Source organism: Tachypleus tridentatus, chromosome 9, assembly GCF_004210375.1.
Source record: "Tachypleus tridentatus isolate NWPU-2018 chromosome 9, ASM421037v1, whole genome shotgun sequence".
Taxonomy (NCBI): Eukaryota; Metazoa; Arthropoda; class Merostomata; order Xiphosura; family Limulidae; genus Tachypleus; species Tachypleus tridentatus.
Genome location: NC_134833.1, coordinates 82,004,999 through 82,010,998, shown reverse-complemented (window position 1 = coordinate 82,010,998; position 6,000 = coordinate 82,004,999).

Here is a 6,000-nt window from a genome sequence, read left to right as displayed (position 1 = left end):
TTAAGTATATAGTTGGAATCTTAAAGCACTAAAGTATTTCATGTGTACAAACATGTTTTTCACACGGTTGTGTCACTTATCACACAATAGCTACAGCAAATAACAGTAGGTACCGGGAGAGTCAACGTATTATAGAAGTATTTAACCAGGAAAAGTTTTGGTTGCTATTAAGCGCAAAACTACACAACGGACTATTTGTGCTCTGTTCATCACGAGTACCGAAAGCCGAATTGTAACGCATATACCTGCAGACTTACCGCTGAGCCAAGAAGAGAAGAGTACCAGAGAAATGTTTAAATTTTCTTGGGGGGCTTTGTAAATATTCCTTCACGTGGGATCGTCATTACTGTTTTAATGGGTGAAAATAAACGTAGGTGATAGTATATAGTGCATGTCAGCAGTAGGAATAACAAAAATATATTTCTGTTAACATTAACGCCAAAATGTTCATATTTATGTCATGAAAATATTATATCATGATAAGAAGTTACAACACATTTTAAGTAATTTTTTTATTTTATCTGTAAGGCTTTTTGTCGGTCCTTCTACATCTTTGTCTGCCTGTCTGTATTTCTAAAAGATATAAAATATTAGTGTTGACTATATACTAATTGCTCATAGATGTAACATGCGTTGTGTCTCTTCAGGTAACGGTATGATAGTATTAGTATTAATTATCTATCAATTATTTACAAGTGTAACATGTTTAATGTCTCTTCAGGTAATAGTATGATAGTATTAATACTAATTACATACCAATTATTTACAAGCGTAAATCTAACTGGTTTCAAATCAGTCTAACCATTTCTCTTGAATTAAACTAGAATATTTATGTGTATATATATATATATAAACAATGTAAAATGAATGTGTCTGTTTAAGAGTTAAACATAAAGCTACACAATGGGCTATCTGTGCTCTGCCAAGCACAGGTATCGAAACCCTGTTTCTAGCGTTGTAAGTCCGCAGAAATAGCGCTGTGCCACTGGGGGAAAAATGGATCAATCACTGTGAATTAGTCTGAATTAACTTAGGTCAGTTTAAATCAATATGAATCAGTTTAAGTCGGTATAAGTTACTGTGAATTAACTTAAATCAATTACTGTGAATCAACGTAAAATCATTATGAATCAACTTAAGACAATATAAGTTACTGTGAATCAACTTAAGTCAATATAAATTACCGTGAATCAACTTAAATCAATACGAATCACTGTGATTCAACGTAAAATTAGTGTGAATTAATGTGCGACAATCAAACAAACAAACAGAGCTCCAGCTTTCAAAGAAACCAAGAATGTTTACAGTCGTACATTTATATTAACTATAACATATCACAGCACATATTAGGTATAAAGTGCTATAAAACATAACATGTTATCTAGCTTTTGATAAAATTATATCCTATAAACTGTTCATAGAGAAGTATCACCATTACCCAACATTACAACATATTTCAGCTATTAGATAGTTGATTTGAAAACAATAATTTGCGTTTTACGTTTGTATTATTGAGTCACGAAGGAAGTCGACATACTTTTACAGTTATTTTTGTAAAGTTAGAAAAGAATAGGGAACTATAAAACTGAAAAGTTTTTACAACTTTTCTAACATCGGTGAGTTTATACAGCACGTATAAGAGAGAGGCTGTATTTCGGATATAATTCGATAATGTTGTCATACATATACAGTTCTTTAGGAAGGAGGAGAAAAACCCTGTAATGTAACGTATGGTATGATATTATACTTTAAATTAATACTCATATACACGTAAAGCCAAAACTATAAATAACTCATAAATGAGTTCTATTATATAAATACATATTTACAACGAGTATCAATGGGGTAAAGAAGATAGTATCATTTAATGATATGTACGAATTACCATCGTAAGAAAAATAAGCTTTACGAACAGATATTCCACAAAATTTTGTTTGTTTACTTGTTGTTCATTGCACAAAGCTAAACAACGGACTGTGCTCTGCCAAAACTGTAGTGGTCTTGTTTATTTAGTAAGGTAAAAGTACGTTCTAAATAATTGTGGTCCTCTTTATTAGTGAAGTACAAATATGTTCTAAATAATTGTGGTCCTCTTTATTAGTGAAGTAGAAATATGTTCTAAATAATTGTGGTCCTCTTTATTAGTGAAGTAGAACTATATTCTAAATAATTGTGGTCGTCTTTTTGTGGTCCTCTTTATTAGTGAAGTAGAACTATATTCTAAATAATTGTGGTCCTCTTTATTAGTGAAGTAGAAATATGTTCTAAATAATTGTGGTCCTCTTTATTAGTGAAGTAGAAATATGTTCTAAATAATTGTGGTCCTCTTTATTAGTGAAGTAGAACTATATTCTAAATAATTGTGGTCGTCTTTTGTGGTCCTCTTTATTAGTGAAGTAGAACTATATTCTAAATAATTGTGGTCCTCTTTATTAGTGAAGTAGAAATATGTTCTAAATAATTGTGGTCCTCTTTATTAGTGAAGTAGAAATATGTTCTAAATAATTGTGGTCCTCTTTATTAGTGAAGTAGAAGTATATTCTAAATAATTGTGGTCGTCTTTTGTGGTCCTCTTTATTAGTGAAGTAGAACTATATTCTAAATAATTGTGGTCCTCTTTATTAGTAGAAATATGTTCTAAATAATTGAGTGAAGTAGAAATATGTTCTAAATAATTGTGGTCCTCTTTATTAGTGAAGTAGAAGTATATTCTAAATAATTGTGGTCGTCTTTTGTGGTCCTCTTTATTAGTGAAGTAGAACTATATTTTAAATAATTGTGGTCCTCTTTATTAGTGAAGTAGAAATATGTTCTAAATAATTGTGGTCCTCTTTATTAGTGAAGTACAAATATGTTCTAAATAATTGTGGTCCTCTTTATTAGTGAAGTAGAAGTATATTCTAAATAATTGTGGTCGTCTTTTGTGGTCCTCTTTATTAGTGAAGTAGAACTATATTCTAAATAATTGTGGTCCTCTTTATTAGTGAAGTAGAAATATGTTCTAAATAATTGTGGTCCTCTTTATTAGTGAAGTACAAATATGTTCTAAATAATTGTGGTCCTCTTTATTAGTGAAGTAGAAGTATATTCTAAATAATTGTGGTCGTCTTTTGTGGTCCTCTTTATTAGTGAAGTAGAACTATATTCTAAATAATTGTGGTCCTCTTTATTAGTGAAGTAGAAATATGTTCTAAATAATTATGGTCCTCTTTATTAGTGAAGTACAAATATGTTCTAAATAATTGTGGTCCTCTTTATTAGTGAAGTAGAAGTATATTCTAAATAATTGTGGTCGTCTTTATTACTGTAATAGAAGTACGTTCTAAATAATAGTGGTCCTCTTTATTAGTGAAGTAGAATTATGTTCTGAGTGATTGTGGTTCTTCTTGCTCAGTAAAAATGAAGCATGTTTTACTATTTGTTTTTATTGTTAATTAAGAAAGCAGAAATATCTCCTAAATTGTTGTTAGCCTTTTCATTTAGTTAAACCGAAATAACTTATACCTATCTTTGTTCTCGCTACTTAGTAAACCAGAAGTATATCTCAAATAATCATGTTCGTTTATAGTTATCCTAGAAGTATATTACTAATAGTTATTATTCTCTTTAGTTAGGCAAAGAGAACCATGTCCTAAATAACCGTGGTTCTTTTTTAGTGAGTGAAACAGAAGTATGACCTATTCAGTTGTTTTCCTCTTCCGTTTGTAAGGAATTTTATTCTAAGCGATTGTCGTCAACTTTAGTTACTAAAACAAAAGTATATCGTAAATAGTTACAGTTCTTCTTAGTTAATGAAGCAGAAATTTATTCGAAATAGTTGTTGTCGTCCTTAGTAAGTAAGGCAATAGTATATAATTAATTGTTGATTTTATATTTAGTTACTAAGACAGAAATATATCCTAAATAGTTGTGATCTTGTTTAAAAAGTAAGTAAGAACTAAGTCTCAAACAGTGTTTTTTCTCTTCAGTTAGCAAATCAGAAATATATCTTTAATAGTTGTTGTCCTTCTTAGTTATTAAAGCAGGAGTATGCTCTAAATATTTGTAGTCCTTAGAGCAGTGTGTCCTAATTAGTTATTTTTCTGTTTAGCTATTAAAAGCAGTAGCAAGTCTTAGATACTTGTAGTTTGCTTTAGTTAATATTACAGGTATATTTCTTTAATAGTTGCTTTCTTGTTTAGGTAATAAAGCAGAAGTGTGCCTTTAATAGTTGTGATTTCTTTTAGTTGATAAAGCAAAAATATGTTCTAAATAGATCTGGTTATCGTTGCGTAGTAAGACAGAAATGTGTTTGGTTTATCATAGTTATGCTCTAAATAGTAGATGTACATTTTGTTGAAAAAGTAGCAAGTCCTAAATAGTTGTAGTCCTCTTTAGTTAAGCAGAGGTATGCCGTGAATAGCGTTGTCCCAATTGTTTAAAAAAAGATCTATTTCGTAAATAATTGTTGTTGTTTTTATTTAATAAACAGAAGTATTTCACAATTAGTCCTTGTCCTGTTGAGTTAGTAAAGTAAAATGTCCTAAGTAGAGGTGCGTCTTATTTAGTATATAGCAGAAGTATATCCTAACTAGTTGTGGTGCATCTTATTTAGTATATAACAGAAGTATATCCTAACTAGTTGCGGTGCGTCTTATTTAGTATATAACAGAAGTATATCCTAACTAGTTGCGGTGCGTCTTATTTAGTATATAGCAGAAGTATGTGCTAACTAGTTGCGGTGCGTCTTATTTAGTATATAACAGAAGTATATCCTAACTAGTTGTGGTGCGTCTTATTTAGTATATAGCAGAAGTATATCCTAACTAGTTGTGGTGCGTCTTATTTAGTATATAGCAGAAGTATATGCTAACTAGTTGTGGTGCGTCTTATTTAGTATATAGCAGAAGTATATCCTAACTAGTTGTGGTGCGTCTTATTTAGTGTATAGCAGAAGTGTGTGATAACTAGTTGTGGTGCGTCTTATTTAGTGTATAGCAGAAGTGTGTGATAACTAGTCTTATTTAGTGTATAGCAGAAGTATTATTTTATTTATTATTTAGTATATAGCAGTTGTGGTGCGTCTTATTTATTATTTAGTATATAGCAGAAGTATGTTTTTTATAGTTGTTTATCTATTTTCTTAATAAGACAGAAGTAAGAGATAAATAGTTCTTGCCTTTTTTAATTGATAAAACAGAACATTTTGTTAGTGAATGAGTAGAATGCTCTAAGTAGTTTTGTTCCTCTTTATTTATTATAGGAGAAGTATGCCCTATATAGTCATTGTTATTTCAGTTGGTTAAAAAGTATATACTAAATAGTTACGGTCATATTTTGTTAGTAAAATAGAAATATGTTATAAATAGCTTTCGTTTACTTCCGTTAGTGTAGAAGAAGTGTGTCTTTACTAGTTGTTTCCCTGTTTGGCTATTAAAGCAGTTGCACGTCTTAATTAGTTGCGGTCCACTAGAGTTGACGTAACAGAAGTATGTCATAAGTAGTTGTGTTCCTCTTTAGTGAGTAAAGAAGAAGTATATTCCAAAAGGTTGTTTTCAATTTTTAATTACTAAAGCAAAAACATGTCCTAAATAATTTTTGTTCTCTTTACTTTGTTTTCTGCTAGTACAGCGGTAAGCGTACGGATTTACAACCCTAAAATCAGGGGTTCGATTTCCTTCGGTGTGCTCAGCAGATAGCCCGATGTGGCTTTGCTATAGGAAAACACACACAGTTTTCTCTTTATTTAATCAAAGAAGAACTGTACCCAAAATAAATATGTAGTTGTGGCCGTCTTTTTTTTAATAAACAGAAGCGTTTCCTTAATAGTATTTGTCCTCTTTAGTTAATAAATCAAAAATTTGTCCTTAATAGTTATGTTTTTCTTTGGTCATTAAATAAGAAGCATGCTCTAAATAGTTGTGGTATGTTTCAGATATTTGTGGTTAATGAAGCTAAAGTACATCCTAAGTAGTTGTGGTCCTCTTTATTTAGTAAAACTGAGCATGTTTTACATAGTTG